This window comes from Petaurus breviceps, unplaced genomic scaffold, assembly GCF_028583685.1.
Source record: "Petaurus breviceps papuanus isolate PSGF00001 unplaced genomic scaffold, PetGlider_PUasm1.0 38, whole genome shotgun sequence".
NCBI classification, from domain to species: domain Eukaryota; kingdom Metazoa; phylum Chordata; class Mammalia; order Diprotodontia; family Petauridae; genus Petaurus; species Petaurus breviceps.
The window spans coordinates 52,840,642-52,860,179 of record NW_027186304.1 but is presented as its reverse complement, the minus strand read 5'-3'; the positions used below and the strand labels follow the sequence as shown (position 1 = coordinate 52,860,179).

At 38.6% G+C, this 19,538-nt stretch overlaps 1 protein-coding gene across 10 annotated transcripts in view; it reads right to left on the bottom strand.

Moving 5' to 3' along the window:
- Positions 1-19,538, bottom strand: part of DTNA (dystrobrevin alpha) — a 492,078-nt gene that overhangs the window by 164,850 nt on the left and 307,690 nt on the right. For 4 of the 10 annotated variants that reach the window (XM_069099883.1, XM_069099884.1, XM_069099885.1 and 1 more), the window contains one exon: positions 2,093-2,161. The exons of 5 other annotated variants lie outside the window; for them this stretch is intronic. The gene's annotated coding sequence lies outside the window, so the exon portion shown is untranslated. Of the gene's footprint in view, positions 1-2,088; positions 2,162-19,538 lie in introns of all 10 variants that reach the window. One more of the 10 variants, XM_069099886.1, reaches the window with a different exon arrangement.

Genomic DNA, 19,538 nt, shown 5'->3' with positions numbered 1-19,538 from the left:
GAGAGAGAGAGAGAGAGAGAGAGAGAGAGAGAGAGAGAGAGAGAGGAAGGAAGGAAGAAAAAAGAAAGAAAGAAAAGAGAAAGAAAGGAAGGAAGGAAGGAGGGGAAGAAGGAAGGAAGGAAGGAGGAAAGGAAGGAAGGAAGAGAAAAGCCTTCTCCAGAGCTCACAGTCTGACTGGGGGCAGCGGGGGGGAGGGGCTGCAGTGGGGGGAGGAAGAGACAAGCTACAGATGACTACATACAAGCAAGGGCTACACAGGATATATTGAAGATAATCAACAAAAGAAAGCTGGCAACATTAAGGGGAAATAGGAAAAGGCCCCTTGTTGAAGAAGTCTCCAACTATGACACAGTGGAGTATGCTATATTTGGAAAGAGAGGACCCAACTACATGAGTAATCTTAGTCAAGGCACTTCACTTTTCTGGGACTCATTTTCTTCATCTGTAAAGTAATGGGATTGAACTATATGAACTCTATGGTCCTTCTTAATTATGAATCTATGATCGGAAGGTTCCGGGTTCACTACATAAAATTAAATCAGGTGTAGTAAAATAGTTGCCATACCCAACAGCAGCAAACATGGAGGAAAGGGGCAAGGTTAGGATAGCTTGTGGTATATGCAATTCCCTTAAAAAAGAAGAAAAGAAATATTGGGTTAAGTATTTCCCTTCACCAGTCACCAGGGCTGAGGTTGTCGTCTGGAGCTCTCTAACTCCTGGCCTCCCTGGCTTCCTTCCAGTCCCAGCCAAAGTCTCACCTTTGCAAGAAGCCTTTCCTGTAAATCCCTCTTCCTGCGTTTGTGCTCTGTGTATATCTTTTTTGTACATGGTTGCTTGCCTGCTGCCTCACCCATTAGACTGTGAGCTCCTTGAAGGAAGGAAATGTATTTTTCTCTTTCTCCTGTGCTTAGCACAATGCCTGGCAAGTTGTTGTTGTTAATTCATGCCCAGCTCTTCATGACCCCATTTTGGGGCATACCCATTTAATAAATGTTTGTGTACTGACTGATGGAGCTGGGGAGTGAGAAGAGGTACAAAGAGTCTTGAAGAGGATGGTGTGAGGACAACTGGCTGCTCATGTCTGGAACTTGGGGAGTCGTTACATAGTTTTAGAAAAGGAACCTAGCCATGCGGCCTCTTACTGAAACTTATATTTGACAGGATTCTACAGTCCAGAACCAAAATTATTCTTCTCAGAGAAGACTTAAGAAAGCACTAGTATTTCACTTAAGGTAATGTACATAAAGTATTTTGTAAGACTTAACACGTGTCTACAAAATGAATAGTATCCATGATGATGATCTTGAAATGAATCTTCTCTCTGCCTAATTAACCCAAAACTCCTTTTTCCAATAAATATGCAAAAGTTACTGAGATTTCTCCTCTAATGTTCACAGTGTAGATGAGTAGTCTCTAAATATTTTTGATCGTGTACCCCATTACTAAAAATATTTTTGAGCTCACAATCCTAATTGCATATATTTCCTTATTTATAAATTTTATAATGTACTACTGCACTATTAATTATTTACATGACAAAACATATACAAAAATTAAAAAAATTTAAATGGTGAAATAAACACAAATAATATTTGACATCAGAATCAGTAGAGAGTCATCAGAATTTATGGAATAAGGGAGTGACATGGGCAGATTTTCATTTAGGAAAATCATGCCAGCAGTTGCATGGATGGATTGGAACAGAGAGAAACGCAAGACAGAGAGACCATTTAGGAGTCTGTTGAAATAGAACCGGGAGAAGTGATGGGGTCTGAAAAAGGCGAAAGCTTTGGGCGTAGAGAGAAGGAGAAAGTTTAAGAGACCGGGAGATAAAAGTGATAAGATTTAGCAATTAACTGGATATGTGGAATAAAGGAGAGTAAAGAGTAAAAGATAATACTGAGGTTATGACCCTTGGGATCTGGAAGGATGATGGTGCCCTCAATAGTAATAGGGACATTTGGAGTACAGGTAGATTTGGGAGGGAAAGAACATGCAATGTAGTCTTTCAACTCATCAATATCTTTTCATCCTATGAAATTCCTTATTTCCTATACAAAATAAAGCAGGGGAAGGAAGGGCTCTTACTCACTGCTAAGTTGTCCTGGAGGGCAGGGGCAAGGATGCTGGAGAGGTAGGCCAATAATTTTCCCAATGTTACCTGCACAGAGTAAAGTTATAACTTCCATGAGAATCTGGATCAAAATCTGAGAGGGGTACAGTGGGATTGTGTTGGAAGACAATAGTTAATACAGTTTTTTTTTTTTAAAGATAAGCTTCATGTGTGGGTATCGTGAAGAGGGCAAGATGTGACATCTTCCCAAACTCCCAAACTTCCCAAACAAACAAAGCGGTTTATTACATAATCCCAGAGATCAGGCTGTGACAGCTCCCACTTTGGTGACCATGGATTTAGAAGATGTGTTCAAATCTCATCTTCCATTTTATTTTCCATGTGACATTAAGAGAGTTGCTTCACAATGATAACTAAAAGATAACTACAGTCACTTCTAAGTCTAAAACTCTATGAATATATACATATATGGGTATATATATATATGTATATATATATATATTCCTTTTAAGAATAATATAACTGAAGCCATTTGAGTGCACATGTTAGGGGTGGAAAGGAGATAAGAAACTTTTCAAGTGCTTTTCAAGGCATATTTGCTTAATGAATATTTGTCAAGTGAATAAATATTCAAAGCAGTTAAGCAGGCAAGAAAGATACTTGCCCTTCTATTTGCAAGATAGCTAATGTGGAAACAATAGAACAAGTGACATTTTGTATTTTCCCAGTTTTTTTGTAAGACCCTTAACAAACTGCCTCCACAAGGGAAACTACACACACACACACACACACACACACACACACACACACACACACACTGTAATAACACTCTAGGAAAGAACACAAAATCAAATCTTAGCATTATATGATTACGATGACCGAACTTAGTATTAGAGATAAGAAAATTTATCTCCTTTCTTTGGTTAGGTGGGATATTATGAGACTAGAATGTTGCATATGTTTTGAAAATTTGGTTCTTAATATTTAACTGCTTTTTCCCCAAATTTTAAATCTTTGCTACAAGAGTTTTTAAATTCATAAAATTACAATTAGAAAAGAAACTCATATTGTAATAGTTATCAAAATATAGTTTTTCAAAAAGAACAATCTCAAGTTCACAGACATAAATTACAATTGCAATGGAAACTAATTGTATTGCAATATATTTATCAAAATATATTTTAAAAGACAAAGTGTATAGACTCAAGGCTAGGAGTCCCTGTGTCTAGAAGGAGCTTAAGGTCATCAAACCAAAGAATAGCCAATCTTCACAGAAAGCCAGAGAAAATAAGCTTTCCCATGGGAAGAGCTCAGCTGTAAATTAGTGATGGCATTTAATGGGGAAGAGAAAAGCAGGAAAATGAATCTGTGGATGGTGACCTTTAGAATATAGCCTTGATCTATGCAAAGTCACCAAGGCTAAATACATTTAGTACAATCCATGGAAATTGGAGGAAGAAATTTTTTCTCTTCTTTTCCATGGCAGAGTATGGCAATCCATGCACACCAGCTGGGGGGCTGCAGGCTTCAGTCAGAAGGATAACATTCTCCCCATTGTTAGGCCAGTGGGGCCTAGCATTAGTGTAATCTAACAAGATGTAGAAAATATGTATATGCATATGTATGTATCCATTCCCATTTTCTTTTTATGAATGTGTTAATTTTTAGGATTTTACACTAGAAAATTTATTCCTTGTCCAGAAAAGTAATTTGGATAAATTTGCATATTCTCATTTAATCAAAATTTTCTTAGAGGTGCTCATCTTAATTTTACTCTTGAATGTCTGTTAACTACATCCTTTGTTTTCCAAGGAGATAAGCACATTTGAGATATTTATTAGGAGAGACAGTCTATGATAACAGCCTAAAAATAATACAATAGCTAACATTTATATAGTATTTTAAGCTTTGCAAAGTGTTTTACAAATATTACCTCATTTTATCCTCACAGAAACCTTGGGAGGTAGGTGCAATTATCATCGGAAACTAGAGCAAACAAAGATGAACGGAATTTCCCACGATCACACAGCCAGTGGGGTGACTGAGGCTGCATTTGAACTCAGCCCCCAATTAGCATATAGTAGACTGATTTTAAAGAGAACTTGAAGCAGTACGATTTGCCATCTTAGCTTCTGTGTTTATTTACAGAAGTTCTTCACTTTTTTGTGCCATTGACATCTTTGGGCATTCTGATGAAGACAATGGATCCTTTCTTAGAATAATGTTTTTAAATGTACAAAATTATAATTATAAAGGAAACTAATTAGATTGTGATACAGTTATCAAAATATATATTTTTAAAAGTTCATATACCCAAGATTAGGAGTCCATGTGTCTAGAAAAAGTCCTGGAAAGACTCTGGTTGAGAGGTTAAGTAGCCTTTAGTCAACTTTTTTTAGTGGATAGCAGGAACAAGAAAAAGGAAGGGATGGAAACATAGAATAAGGTACAATTTTTCTTTAATAATAGGAGTTCTCAAATTTTTGTGTGTGTGTGTGTGTGTGTTTGTTGTATTTCTTTGTCAGTCTGGGGAAGCTGATGGAACCCCTCTCTGAAGAATATTTTTTAAATGTATAAAATAAAATACATAGGATCACAAAGGAAACCAAATTGTATTTCAATACAATTATTAAAATAATTTAAAAAAATCAAGTTCATGGCTCTTAACCTAGGTTAAGAGCCCTGTGAAGAAATAGGCTTTACAAAAATGAAATATACAAAAAATACATATTTCACTAGTCTCAATGTTGTTTGAAATGAAAGCCCAGTCATCTAGGCCATATTTGAGTAACAGAGAATTTTTTTCTAAAAGACACAATGCCAAATAATAGAAGTTGTACAACACAGGAATTGCAATGAATTCAACCTTTATTTTGCAAACTCACCATATCTCTATTAATTGACTCAAGGAAGAAACTATCTTTAGCTATACAATAAATGTTAGTCCTCCCATCTTAGAAAAATGGGTACCTTCTGAAAAAAAAAGAAGGAAAAACTCAGCAGAATGAAATAGAAAATGAAAAAGATAAGTATTATATAAAAAATCAAAGAATGCAATTTTCATTTCACCTCTCTCCATGTTTTCCCAGAAGAATCATTTTTATAATTAAACTGGGATATTCATATATTTTCCATCTATCATATTTATTAAGAATGCAATGGAAGAAACAACATGCCAAGGTACCAGATTTTAAATGTGGAGATTTTTTTTTAAACAAGCGAAGTTAGAAATTAAATAACTAGCAAGCATAACTGCCAGCTCCCTTAATTTCCAATTTATTTCTGATCAGTGGTACCTGAAGAGGAGGATGTTTGGTCAAATTATCTTTGCCTTAAAAAAAAAGACACAAGTGAGAAACCCACAGGAAGGAGGAGCCCATGTACAGGGAGAAATTTTCCTGCTGAAATAACTAGAATTGTCAAGAAGCTTTGCTTATGACAAGAGCTGTCCAAAGTCATATGGAGGAGATGAAGTAGAAAATAACCCATCTGTCATGATGCCAATGCATGTCATCAAGCAGGTTGCTTACCACAGGGCCTAATCTGGTCAGTTACTACAGATCCTATAGAAATGTAAGTCCCCTGCCATCTGTAATCCTACTGCGACATTACAAAAAAAATACAAGAGAGCAAAAAGAATTAATGCCATTTGTCTCTGTAATGAATAAACCAGTAATTGATACATTTGATAGAAACACACAGGACCATAGATTTGGAGCTGGGACCTCTGAGGCAATCTAGTCCAAAAACTGCCCGTCTTTCATAGATGAGGAAACTGAGACCTTGAGAGATTAATTGATTTTTGTCCAAGGTCACACAGGTAGGCAGAACCTGAGCTCAGATTCATATCCTCAAACTTCAAATTCAGCACCCTTTCGACAGTCCCACAGTGCCTCCTTCCCAGATATCATCACACTCAATCACCCAGGACACCCAAGCCTTGGGGCTAGCAAGTCACCCAGGTTCATACCCCCAAGGCGTCCTCGCCCTTTGCCACCCTTCCTCCTCCATTACTGTCTCCATCCAATCTGTCGCCAAACCTTATCAACATAACTTCCATAACATCTCTCCCATTCATCCCCTCTCTTCACTCATCTGGCCATTGTCCTAGTTTAGACTCTCATCCCTTCGTATATGGACAATTGTGACAACCTCCAACGAGTCTCCCAGCTTTTAGTCTTTCTTCTCTATAGTCCATCCTTCACACAACTGTTAAATTAATATTTCTAAAGCACAGATTTGATTATGTCAAGATTGGCTAAAAGCAAATACTTTAATGGCCCTCTATTGCCTCTAGAATAAAATACAAATTCTGGTTCCACATTTAAAGCCCTCCACAGTATGAGCTACCTTTCCAGATTTATCTGGTATTACTCAGTTAATACACTTCTTATGTTACAGTCAAAATGGTCTAAGGCAGACACTTCTGGGGAATTCATTACTCATACTGACTGGGACCTAGATGTGCTTGCTTTTCTCCAAACTCAACATTTTAGGCACCTAAACTGTGCCTTGCACTGGCTTCCCTTTATGTTTTTAATAAACTCCCTTCCCATCTATGTTTGTCTGAACCTTTGTTTCTTCCATGAAGTTCAGCTCAGAGGTCATGTTCTCCATGAAACCTTTCCTGTTCCCTTAGATATTAGTGCCATCTACCTTTTTAACAAAGTACATATTATCACCGAGGGGTATACACTGCTTGAGGGTTGTCTTTTTGTCTTTGCATCACCAGTTCTTAGAACAATGCCTTATACATACATCTGTTAAATTCAATCGGACCTATGTTGAGTCATCTGTGAAATGGGAATATTAATTTCTGCCCTGTCTCCCTTCCTAGGCAGGGGAGAAAGATGAATTTGAAAGGGAGGTGACATCCACTGTGGCCAAATACCCACCAAAGTGCTTTAAGGGACAACCTAAGCACACAAAGACTTCTGGATCTCACTTCTCCCAAAAGACTTCCTTGACTTCTATCCTCAGCATACAAGGCCTACACTAAGGGAAGGGAGGAAACTAAATTGTAGGCAGAGAGGTAGCATTTTGAATAATTGTGTTTTGATCGTGAGGTTGGAAGATTTGAGTACAGTACTTGCCTCGGATACTTCCCAGATGTGTGATTCTGGATAAATCACTTAAATGTTTTCTGACTCATCTTCCTTCTCTGTAAAACAGGAATAACAACACTGGCCTCATAGGGTTGTTTCAGTGAGCATCAAATGAAATAACACACTTTGCAAACCTTAAAGTGTTCTATAAATGCAAGTAACTAATATGATTATGATTATTGCAAGAGAGGGTTTCTCAGGTCAAAACACGACCCCCAGGGCTAGGATGAGATCAGGGAGAGAAAAGTTTCCCAAGTAATGAGAGCTCAGGCAAGGGGAGGGGACTGCCTTCTCAACAGTGGCCTCTGGGACCTAAGGAGTCCTTTAGTTAATGAGGACCCATAGCAGTAAGCTGGACTGAAGAGGATGGATTCTTTACCCATGGTAACCCAAATATTATTTTAATCATCATTTTTTGTCACCACAACTCAATGGGGCAAGGATTGTTTTACAAACGAAGAATCCAGTGTTTGGGGGATTTAGCTGCATTGTTCAACTCCTTTAACCTCTGCCTTAGTTTCCTCACCTGTACAATGGAGATAAATATGTTATGTTATGTCATGTCATGTCATGTTTTACCTCCCAGGGTTGTTGTAAAGATCACATGAGAATCAGATTCTGGAAAGATGGTGGAGTAAGACAGGAAATTACCTGGCTCTCCCATGTTCCCCAACAAACAATTTAAAATAATGCATCGAGATGAACTATGACTTGTAGAAATGACTAAAAGTTGGGGAAAAGCAGTTGTTCTCTTAGAACAGCTTGGGAGGATTTTAGGCAATCCAGGGTGGGTGGTCTGGCCTGACTGAAGTACAGACACCTCCTGATATCACTGAATCAATAAACAGCAAGCCCTGGGGGTAGTTGTATCAGTGGCAGCTTCAGAAACTTTAGTCCCACTGACTGTATAGGGGACACTGTGTGGGGTTCAGATGGCTGATCAGAAGAAAATTGAAGGGCCCCTTTCTGGTACTGGATACGGGGTCCAGGTTTGCTGACCAGACAAGATAAGTTCACTCTGCAGAGGAGTGGGGCCCTATGGGGTGTGGGCACTCACAGGAGATCTGAGTCTTTGGTTTTAGTTCCAGGGCAGGAGAAGCTTACAGCCAGGAGAGACCACAAGGAATAAGACCATTTGTGGTGACAGCATTGCTAGGCACCTCGCTGTGGCTCCGGGGTGGAATGGAGTACCTAAAGTTGGGCCCTCAGATAAAGCTCAGGAAACAACAGCATGAAAAACCTGGAGTTTGAGACATTATCCCCCAGACCTCAGAAATCAAGCCCAATTCTAACATAAATTTAAGAGTTAAGAAATGAGCCACTAGAAAAACAAAACAAAAGAAGCAAAAGGGAAAGAACCTGACCATAGAGAGCTACTATAGTGATAGAGATCTGGGTTCAAAGTCAGAAGAAGACAGTGAAGACAAAACTGATCTTTCTATTTCAAAGAAAAATGTAAAACGGTCATAAGCCCCAAAAGAATTCTTGAAAGAGTTTTAAAGGACTTTGAAAACCAAATAAGAGGGGCAGCCAGGTAGCACAGAGAGTAAGAGCACCAGCTCCAGTGTCAGGATGACCTGGAGATCGAATCCCCGGCTCAGACACTTAGCACCCACCCAGAAACACCTGGCTGTGTAACTTTGAGCAAGTTACTTAACCCCAGTTGCTTAGGGGAGGCCAGGTGGCTCAGCGAGTAAGAGCACTGGCTCCAGTGTTGGGATGACCAGGAGATCAAATTCGGGCTCAGACACTCAGCACCACACCCAGAAATAACTGGCCGTGTAATCTTGAGCAAGTTACTTAACCCTGATTGCTTAAAAAAAAAAAAACAAATAAGAGAAGTTGAGGAAAAACTAGGGAAAAAAAAGAATAATTCAAGAAAATTAAGAAAAATTATTAAAAGAAAGTCAACCAATTAGAAAAAGAGATCCAAAAACTTATGAAGGAAAATAACTCCTTGAAAATTAGAATTGGGCAACAGGAAACTAATAACTTCACAAGACACCAAGAAATAGTAAAACAATTTTAAAAACGAAAAAAATAGAAGAGAATGTGAAATACCACATTTGAAAAACAACTAACCTGGAGAGATTGAGGAGAAACAATATAAGGTTTTGTACAAATAAAATCAATGTAGCCAGAATTTGAAATAAAGCAGAAAATTGGGAAAAATTTTTTATAGACAATTTCTCGAATAAAGGTCTTATATCTCAACTATATGGTGAACTCTGCTGTATTTATAAGAATGTGAGTTATTCCCCAATTGATAAATAGTCAAAGGATTTTTGGATGAATAGATCAAAACTATATAAAGACATATGGAGAATGCTCTAAATCATTATGGATTAGTGAAATACAAATTAAAATGACTTTGAGGTATCATCTCATACCTATCAGATTGGCTAGAATGATAGAAGGAGAAAATGGCAAATGTTGAAGGGTATGTGAAAAAAATGGGACATTAATATACTATTGGTTGAACTGTGCACTGATCCAAACACTCTGGAGAACAATCTGGAATTATGCCCAAAGAGTTATAAAACTGTGTATACCCTTTGACCCAGAAATACCACCTTTAGGTCTGTTTCCCAAAGTGATCAGGGAAAAAGGAGAAGACCTTATATGTTATAAAATATTTATAGCAGCTCTCTTTGTGGTAGCAAAGAACTAGAAATTGAGGAGATGCTCATCAATTGAAGAATAACTACATAAGTTGTGATATGATTGTGATGTAAAACTACTGTGCTGTAAAAAACAATGAACAGGTTGATTTTAGAAAAACATGGAAAGACTTGCATGAAATAAGGAAGTGAAATGAGCAGAACCAAGAAAACATTGTATACAGTAATAGCAATGTTGTCTGAAGAAAAACTGTTGACGACTAAGTTATTTTGAGTATTATAAATGCTCAAATCAACTACAAAGGACCTATGAAGAAAGATGCTATCTACTTCCAGAGCAAGAACTTATAAATAGAAGCATGCATAGTATGGTTACTCCGTGCTGAACAGTGTCCTCTACTGTGGGGTGGAGAGGGAGGGAAGGAAACAGTTTGGAACTTAAAATGTAACAAAAAAACACAATTTTTTTTAAAAAGATCAAATTATATAATCATTGCAAAGCATTTAGCACAATGCCTGGAACATAGTAAGCACTATATAAATGTTAGCTATTATGATAATTATTAAGATGGTCTCTAAGGTCCCTGCAAGCTTTAAATCCTCTTATCTTATGACAGTCTGTGTCTTCAAGGTGCTCACAACATATTATCAATTTTGGATTTGGCCTAAATAGAATGATTTCAAATTGAAATAATAACCTCTTGAATTATACATCTTACACATACTGTTAATAAATCACTAAAAACAAAAATATACATTTCCATCACATGTAGATTGTGAGAAATTTTAAAAGTAAGTTAGACTAATCAATACTGTTTTTCTTATATTTTATTAACCTGGTTATCATTTACCAGTACAAGTTCATCTATAATATTCTGGCAAAAGTCAGTTGAAAATGCATTTAACTAAGTCACACTGTTATGCTTAGTTCTTCTTTATGGAAATTTTCCATTTTTTTTCAGGAATATACTAGAGATAATAATGAAAATAAATTCCACTCTCCAGATCATATAACCTCCCAGATTATTTAGACCCATAAAGAACTTTTTAAATATTATGAGAAATATTTGGTTACTTAAGTCCAAAAGCAGACTATGCTTTAAGAGACAAGTTCTCTTTCCATGTTTGAATTTTCTTTCTTCATTTTGCTTCAGGTATTAGGAAAAGGTTGTAGTAGTCATGAGATGAGATGCTGGGTGAAGCCTGCACTTGCAGAATCACTAACTCCTGCAATCCCTATATTGAATAACTGAAACAAAGGCCATTTCAAATCTCTTTTCTCTTTTAATTGATTTACTGGTGGCCTATGAATGTCTGCTTCCATTTGCGTTAATGAGGCAGGCCTCTAATATGACTTTTCCAGATTTACATTCCAGCCCCAATCTTTGGCAATATAATAGCAATGTGTTCAGTGCTCTTTCCTGGGGCTAGAGATAACTGCTTTGCTCTTCCTTGTTTTCACATCATCTAGATGAAGCACTGACAAGGTAGGAAAATGTTGTTTCTCAAGTAAAGTGACAGCATTAAGCTGTGATTTTTCATCTTCGACTTTTCTGTTAAAAAAAAAAAAAACTTCATCCTCCTATTTCTACCAGTCTTGAGAAAAAAAATATTGCTTTACTACAATATGTATCATTACTTCCCCTCCCAACACACACAGACATGCTTCAAAGAAGTTCCATCAAGTTTGATAATGACTTTAAAGAGCCTGTCTTCCTCATTTGAGGCAAAAAGTAAGGGACCTCTAGGGTCAAAAGTCTCATTTCCCAGATGAAAATAACCTGACAATGCACATAAGGCTAAATATATTTATAATAAAAGGTTTTAGCCTGAACTAACATCTGAACTGACAGGGGTATGCTATTGTCATAAACACAGAGGCTCGCTTTCCAGAAATGGAGATGTTCCTGACAAATGCAGAGAAATTACCAGGCATTTTTGACAATGGGAAATACCTGGTTTAGAGTTTGACTAAATTCAGGTTAGTAGACATTAATTAGGTATCTGCTATGTGTAAGGACCTATGGTTGATGCTGAAGATTTTTTTTTATTAGGTGAGGTGAGGAAGCAAGTTGCTGGTGTCCAAAATACAAAGACCAAAATGCACAGAGTTCCTGCTCTTACAGGTCTTAACTTAGTACTGGGAAATCCATCGTTCAATGACTATTTATAAAGCAATTCTTGTATTCCAGTTACAATGCTAGCTGCTAAGTATAAAAATACAAAGAATAAAACAATCCCCACAGGTATGTAAAATACAAGGTAGGATATAATAAAGGGGGTGAAGGAGAGATCATAAAAGCTGCTTTAGGAAAATTAGAAGATGCAAAGAACGTTAACAGCTGGGGACTAGGAAGGGTTTCATGGAGGTGGAAGTAGATGATCCAAGCCACGAGCAAAAGAAGTTTTCTTTTTGGAGGGCAATTGGGATTAAGTAACTTGCCCAAGGTTATACAGCTAGTATTTTTGTGTGGGTGTAAAGTGTCTCAGGCCAGAACCGAACTTGGGTCCTCCCGACTCCAGGGCTGCGCTTTACTCACTGCGCCACCTAGCCTCCCCAAGAAGTTTTCTAAACAAGATTATTTTTTGTAGTTTATTTTTTTATTTTTTATTTTACATCATTCATTTCCACAAGATTTTGAGTTACAAATTTTCTCCCCATTTTTCCCCTTCCTTCCACCCCAAAACAGTGATCCCACTGAATATCCCCTCTCCCAATCTGCTCTCTCCTATGTCTTCCCCCATCCCCCTCTGACTTTCCAGTAGGGCATGGTAGATCTCTATGCCCCAGTGCCTATACATCTCATTTCCAGGTTACATGTAAAATAATAATAATATATTTTTTTAAACATTTGATTTTAAACCTTTGAATTCCAGGTTCTTTCCCAACCTCCCTCGTCACCCACCCTTACTGGGAAGATAAGCAACTCAATATAGGTTGTACATGTGTAGCTATGCAAAACATTTCCATAGTGGATATATTGTGAAAGACTGACTATATTTCCCTCCATCCCATCCCACCCCTACTTTTTCTATTCTCTACTTTTGATCCTGTCCCTTTTCAAAATTGGGTGCTTCCAACTTCCCTTCCCCCCAGTGTGCCCTCCCTTCCATCATCCCCCCTCTCATCCCCTTCGCCCCTACTCTCCTGTAGGGTGAGATATCCTATTTAGTGTGTATGTCATTCCCTCCCTAAGCCAAATTCATTGAATATAAGTTTGACTCATTCCCTTTTGCCTTCCTGTTCTTCCCCTCCATTGTAACAGTTTTCCCTTGCCTCTTCTATATGAGATAGTTTACCCCATTCTGTCTCTCCCCATCTCCTCTCATTATATTCCTCACTCACCTCTCAATTTCACCTTTTAAGTATCATCCCTTCCTATTAAATTGGTCCTGTGCCCTCTATGTATACCTGTAAACATATATACACACATTCACATATATATTCATACGCCTATATACCCTCCGATAAAGACTATATATATATATTTCTATTCCCTTCAACTATTTTCATACTGAGAAAAGTTTCATCAGTTACAATTATCATTTTTCCATTTAGGAATGTAAACAGTTCAACTTTGATCAGTGGCTTATCCCAGCTCCTTTGCCCTCCAGAATATCATATTTCAAGCCCTTTGATCCCTCAGTGTAGAAGCTGCCAGATCCTGTGTTATCCTGATTGTGTTTCCACAGTATTCAAATTGTTTCTTCCTGGCTCCTTGTAATATTTTCTCCTTGATCTGGAAACTCTGGAACCTGGCTATAATATTCCTAGGAGTTTTCTTTTTGGGATCTTTTTCAGGAGGTGATTGGTGGATTCTTTCAACCTCTATTTTGCCCTCTGGTTCTAAACATCAGAGCAATTTTCCTTGAGAATTTCTTGGAGGATGATTTCTAGGTTCTTTTTTTGATCATGGCTTTCAGGTAGTCCAATAATTTTTAAATTATCTCTCCTGGATCTGTTTTCCAGGTCAGTGTTTTTTTTCAATGTGATATTTCACATTGCTTTCTATTTGGTCATTTGTTTGGACCTGTTTAATAGTATGTTGATTTCTCATAAAGTCACTAGCTTCCATTTGCTCCAATCTAATTCTGAAGGAATGATTCTCTTCAGTGAGCTTTTGAGATTCTTTTTCCATGAGGCAAATTTGGCTTTTTAAGGCATTCTTCTCCTCATTGCCTTTTTGAGTCTTTTTTGCCATTTGAGTTAGTCTATTTTTTAAGGTGGTATTTTCTTCAGTCAGGTTGTTGACTCTAATTTTATAAATTAAAAAAATTTTTTTAAAGCAATCAGGGTTAAGTAACATGCTCAAGGTTACACGGCCAGTTTTTTCTGGGTGTGGTGCTAAGTATCTGAGCCCAGATTTGATCCCCAGGTCATCCCGACACTGGAGCCTCATGCTCTTACTCGCTGAGCCACCTGGCCTCCCCTAAGCAATTGGGGTTAAGTAACTTGCTCAAGGTTACATGGCCAGGTGTTTCTGGGTGGGTGCTAAGTGTCGGAGCCCAGATTCGATCCCCCAGGTCATCCTGACACTGGAGCCAGTGCTCTTACTCGCTGTGCTACCTGGCCCTCCAATTTTATAAATTTTTTGCATCATTCTTATTTATTTATCTTCCCAATTTTTTCTCTACTTCTCTTATTTGGTTTTCAAAATCCTTCTTAAGCTCCTCCCTGGCCTGTAGGCAGCTTATTCAACTCTTGGAAGCTTTTGGTGCAGGAGTTCTGACTTCACTGTCTTCCTCCTGTTCCATGTCCCAATCCTTTTTGTCCCCCAAAAAAGGAGTCTGAAGTTGGATTGCTGTGCTTGCCTTACTTCCCTTGTTTGCTCATGTTGCCACTCAATTACTTTACTTTTGAGCTTTTTATTTGCCACAGTAGAACTCTGTTACCTGAGGGGGGAGCTTTGTACCAAATGCTGGGGTTTTCTCAGCTGCTGGAGCCATTAGTTGGGTGCTTTCTCTGAAGCCTCCCCACATGCTCTGGCAAACTGGTCATGTACCCCAGGACTTCCACCCTAGACTGAAATCCAGATCCAAGCAGGTTAAAGCAAGATCGATTACCCTTCAGACTGGCCGCTTGGTCCTCCTACAATCTGCAGGACAGGAGCTCTGAGGCAGCCATGTGGAGGCAGCTGCACGTCTGCTGTGCCTCAGTCGCTTCTTGCCCTGGGGGCAAAGGCCAACGGCACTCCCGAGTTCCCAGGTCCCAAAGTTCATACTGTACTGACCTCTCACTTTGTCCTTAGCATCCATGGGTTGATAATTCTGGAAACTTCCGCAGTTGTTGGTGATCTGAAGTCCCTCCACATCGGGGCTGGTTGTGGCCACCCTGAGACTAAAACCTCTGGCTCACACAGGGCTGGGGTCAGCTCCCAGAGTGCTGCACTGTCCCCTTCCTGCTGGCCTGCCAGGCTGTCCTCAGGGAGAGGTTAGCTTCTCTGTGTCATTTTGGGGGTTCTGCAGCTTCAGAGTTTGTTCAGAGTCACCTTTTACATGAATTGGAGGAGGAGGAAGTGGGAGCCCCATGGAAGTCCTGTTTCTACTCTGTCATCTTGACTCTGCCTCTAAACAAGATTTTTGAAAGTAAGGTTCTAAGAGGCAGAGGTGAGTTGAATAACCATAGGGAAAGTGAATGGGAATTGAGAAAGAAGATAAGATTCTGAGCTTAGGAATCACTGGAAGAACAAGAATGCAGTATGGGAAGGGAAATAATATGAACAAAGTCTGGAAACACAGGTAGAAAGCAACTGGAGGGTTCTTAATGCCTAGCTGAGGAGTTCATATTTTATCCTAGAAGTAGTAGGAAGTCACTGAAAAGCTTCAAGCAGGAGATTAGCAATGTTTAGCCTTTGATTTATAGGAATTTTAATTTCACAATTGCAAAATAGATGGATTTGAAAGGGAAGGCTTCAAACAGCAAGACTAAAAAGGAAATTTTTTTTTTCCTTTTTGGAGGGCAATTGGGTTAAGTGACTTGCTCAAGGTCATACGGCGGGATTTGAACTCAGGTCATCCCGACTCCACAGCTGGTGCTCTGTTCACTGAGCCACCTAGCTGCCCCTAAAGAGGGAATTCTTATAATAATTGCTGTAAAGATATATTTCAGCTTTTTATTCTATGAGTTTAGGAAAAAAGTTAGAGCTGGATGTGTATTTGTGTGTATATGAATGCATATACACCAAATTCATCTGCACAGAGGTGACAGTTTAATCCATTATAGCTGATGAGATCACCAAGGGAGAGAGTGTAGAGAGACCAGGAAAGCACCTTAGGCATGTTGGAGACTTCTGCAGGGAATAATACTGATAATAAGGGATCAGACCTACAGGAAGATAATGCAGTGTCATAGAGGAGACTACACCAAAGTTCCTTCCTCCTTAGTGCTAAAGGACAAAAGAGTCTCTAAAAGGGAGATATCAAAAGGATCACATCTTATGGTTGATTGATATTTAGTCACAGAAAATACACAGGGGCAGCTAGGTGGCACAGTGGATAGACCACTGGTCCTAGAGTCAGGAGGATCTGATTTCAAATCTGGCATCAGACACTTAATGGCTGTGTGACCCTGGGCAAGTCACCTAATCCAATTCCAATTTGCTGAGAGAGACAGAGAGAGAGAGAGAGAGAGAGAGAGAGAGAGACAGAGAGACAGAGAGACAGAGACAGAGACAGAGAGACAGAGACAGAGACAGACAGAGACAGAGAGACAGAGACAGAGAGACAGAGAGACAGAGACAGAGAGACGAGAGAGAGAGAGACAGAAGAGAGAGAATGAGACTATACAGTATGCTTTAACATATAGATTATTACTAATTACCAATAATCAGACAAGTGCATGTTCCTTTAATCTCTTCATTCTCTGGGACACAGATCCAAAGAATTCACTGACAATAATTTCCATACAAGGAAACACAGAGAAGCACATCAGACAACCCCATTTCATTCAATACTTGTGAATCCCTTTGGCTCTACTGCATTTTGCTATTCTAAAAATGAACAATACTGTCAATATTGACAATACTGTCAATAATCAGTTCTGTTCTGCTCTCCAGAACAATGGACCACTGTCCAGATAATCACCAGCATCAGTGAACTTCTAATGGGGTTCAAAACACATACAAATTTGGTAATAAGCCCCTGGGGTAATTGTAGGGTCAATAGATAGTTGCTTATTTTCTACTGGCTCATAATTCTTGCACCTGCGTTCTATTCTACTAAAGGCTTCCCAGTAAGAGTAGGTTTGTATTTCTCTCCCACCCCCACACCCAAGCACACATTACTGTTTGCCTACTTTTGTTCACTAATCCCCTAAATGGTCTGGTCTAATTTCTTTATAAAAACTTCCATTATCCCTTCCCCTTCTCAACAGTTTTGGAAATATTCCAGGAGTAGGGAACCTGCGGCCTTGAGGACACATTTGGCCTTCTAGGTCCTTGGTGTGTGACCTTTTGACTAAGTCCAAGTTTTACAAAACAAATTCTTTTATTGGGGGAATTTGTTCTGTGAAATTGGGATTCAGTCAAAGGGCTGCACTTGAGGACCTAGAAGACCCTATGTCCTCGAGGTCACAGGTTACCCACTCCTTTGACTCTGTTTATCTTTCCTTACTGAAAAAATTAAAACCAGAATTTTAAGCAAATACTTAAACTCTGTATTAACTATAAACAGGTTTTAACAATATAGAGAGTATTTGGTATTGATTAGGATACTTGACATGATTTCTATACAAAAAAGACAAAATTTTATATAATAGCTTCAAGAAATCTCATATCATTTACTTTGCAAATTCCTACTCTTTAAAAAAATAGTGAGAGCAATTTAGGATTATTGCTTTTGAGACTCTAGGTTAAATTACCTTATCTTTTCAAAGCCTCTAAAATGGGAAATGGGTGGGACTGACTAGATGATCCCTAAGATCAGTTATCACTCTGAAATTCTGTGATTTTAAAAAATTTCTTATCATATAACCATTCTGTCTTTCTAACATATAAGAAATATTGGTGTTTCACATAGGGTGGCATATATTTATGAGTGAGAAGGGCTGATCAGAACTGTAAAATGGCATTACTACTACTTGTACTAACTAGCTTACAGTACCTGGATCATGCTAGATAAATGTTCGTGAATTTTGATGGCTATCAAACTACATTTGTGGGTCTGTCAAACTGTAGGGAAAATTAATCTAAGTAACGTGTTTTTTCAATCTTGATCTCTCTTTTATTCACTATATTTAATACCTCCTGATACCAAAAACCTGACAGCTTCTCTAGGGCTTTCTTTTCTGGAGTAATTTGCTGGGAAGATTCAGATGTACATTTTATTTGAGGTAAGAGATCAGGACTGGTGCTGCATTGTAAATCTATGAGAGGGCTGAGAACCACCTGCAGTCATTAATGTCTGCTCGCTTGCGCGCGCGCGTTCGCGCACGTGTGTGTGTGTGTGTGTGTGTGTGTGTGTGTGTGTGTGTGTGTGTGTGTGTGTGGTCAAGAGATTGGGACACTTCCTTTTCAGTGGGTATTTTGCAGGCTATTAGACAACCACATTCCAAGGGGCTAGGGATCTCTAGTCCTTTTTACCCCTTTATTTTCTGCTTCTCTTCCTTCCCTGTTGCATTTTCCCTTCCCATCTTTTCCTTTTTCTTTCTTCCTTCTGCCCTTTTCTTCCCTTCTCTTATTTCTCCTGCTCTTCCATAACTCCTTTAAAAAGCACTCCCTATCCTACTCAAATCTAATTAGATTAGAAGGCAGAGAAGGTTCAAGACAATGAGTTACTCAGCTAGAAATTCAAAGAAGGGAGGAAAGATGTGGGAAAATAAATGTCTATGGGTGGTAATGGCATGGGCAATCTTATGTGTAAGTAGATGGAATAGGTGTGATGGGATCTGGGGATGACCAAACCCTTCCAAAGTAAGACCAAGACCAAAATCAAACCAAACGACTCTGCCCCAATCTGTCAGATTCCCAGAAATTTACTATTAGAGAAGCATTCTTTGGTGTAAACTAGTTCTTTGTGCCCTCTTTTTTTTTTTAAAAAAAATAAACACACCTGGAAAGATGTTAAATAGAACTTTTAGTCATTCACAACTTAGCATGAATTAAGTATAGATTATTTCCTACACATTGTTACCCATTATCAGTGCACTTGAGGAAAGGACGCTTAGTTTAGAGAGGAGAGATAATGCAGGACAGATTGGGGTAGGATATCAAAATGCATGATTGAGTAGGCAGAAGGTAGAATAAATATGTTACATGGGGAGGAAAAACGGATTACAAAGAGGTGACTGAGAGCGAAGGCAGAGAGGTGAGAAGGTGAGGATATTGTGAAGATAAACTTTTATCTGTTTCACAGATTGGCCCTGACATTGGTGAGGCAGCGTAATAGATAAGAGTATTGGACCCAGAGTCAGAAAGACCTGAAGTTAGAAATCTGCCTGAGACACTTACTGGCTGTGTAATCCTGGGGAAGTCACTTGAACTCTCAGTGTCAGTTTCCCCAGATGTAAAATGGGGACAACAATGACACCTTCTCCCAGGGTTGTTGTGAGGATCAAATGAGACCATTACATAGAAAATGTTTTGAACAGCTTAAGGTTCTATACAAGATGTCTCCAAAGTCTTAAGATGGCACCATGATTTTTGGGACACCCTGTATAAATGTTAGCTATTCTTTATGGGTTCAGAATTGAGAAACCAGAGAGAAAGGCAGACAATCTCAGCTACTGAACAAGGTGGATAA